Below are 1,509 nucleotides of genomic sequence, written 5' to 3' on the forward strand. Positions count from 1 at the left end.
ACTCAGTGAAATATAAAAGTAGAAAAAGCAGTGGGTATAGCCATGTATGCACTCCCAGTCCTCAGCTTGAGCCCCAGGGAAGCCATTCCTGGTCTCATCTTGAAGATGTCCTGGGGGAAGGGAAGGCAGCCAGCAGAACTGGGGAGGGGACACAGGGTAAAAGAAGCTCCTAGCTGAAATTCTGTAATAATTTTGACTGAGCACAAACTTTCCTGAGAAGAATCCAGGATCAGGGAGAGGTGAAAAGGAAGTGCAGATATGAGTGCAGAAGCCACAGCTGAAGTTGCAGGCAGGTAGGAGGTGAAGCCTGAAATCTCTGCTTGCTTTCTCAGCAGGGAAGCTTGTGACCTGGGGCAAGATCACAGCTCTGCTCTCCAGCTGCCTGGATATAAACTCTGCTATTTGTGGGGCACAGTGGGAGTGAGACTGGCCTTGCTGGCTGCATGAGAGCTAGGTGAGGTCTATCACTGCAGGCTTTCCTCCCACGTTCCTGATGACCTGTCTGACACAGGAAAGGCAACCATAATTGGCCTGGGAATATAACTCCATTGGTCTCAGAAGCCCCTCAATACTAAAAAGTGGCCACAGCAAACCCCCCGCAAGGATAGTGTGATCTCAGACCTGCTTTGCCCTGCCCCTACTTGATGGTTTTTCTCTACCTTCCCTGGTAGCCTAAGACATAAGACATAAGCTATTGGGAGATCTATGGCCCCACCCATAACCAAAAACTCAAGCCATTGCATCAACTCATAACAGAACAACTCTGCTGCAAAGAAAGAGAAAACAACAACTAATTTTACCACTTGCAGCACCCTGGCTAGCCAGAGGTCCTGAGTCTGTCCACATGACAACTTCACTGCTAGCATAACCAGCATTTGAGAAAACTAATGCACTAAACAAAACTACAGCCAAGGACTCCCATAAAGTCCACTTCACCCCCTACCACCTCCACTGGAGCAAGTGCTAGTATCCATGGCTGGGAGACCTGAAGATGAATCACATCCCAAAACTCTTTGCACACATTCCCCAGCACCAGCCTAAATCCCAGTACCCCCACTGGGTGGCTAGATGAAGGAAGGCAATAACAATCAGTGCAGTCTGGCTCTTAGGAAGCCCTATTCCTAGATGAAGAGGGAGAGCACCACATAAAGGAATCACCCCATGGGACAAAAGAATCTGAACAGCAGCTCTTGAGTTCCAGAACTTTCCACTGAAACAGTCTATTTAAATAAGAAGAAACCAGAAAAGTAATTCTGGTAATATGACAAAATAAAGATCTGTAAAATCCCCAAAAGATCATACTAGCTCTCCAGCAGCAGATCCAAACCCAGAAGAACTCTCTGAATTGCAGATAAAGAATTCAGAAGGTTGATTATTAAGCTACTCAAGGAGATGCCAGAGAAAGGTGAGAACCAACTTAAAGAAATTTAAAAAAAAAAACAAAATATGGACAAAAATGTCTCCAGAGTAATGGATATCATAAAGAAAAGACAATCACAGCTTCTGGAA

This window comes from Cebus imitator, unplaced genomic scaffold (genome assembly GCF_001604975.1).
Source record: "Cebus imitator isolate Cc_AM_T3 unplaced genomic scaffold, Cebus_imitator-1.0 Scaffold570, whole genome shotgun sequence".
NCBI classification, from domain to species: Eukaryota; Metazoa; Chordata; class Mammalia; order Primates; family Cebidae; genus Cebus; species Cebus imitator.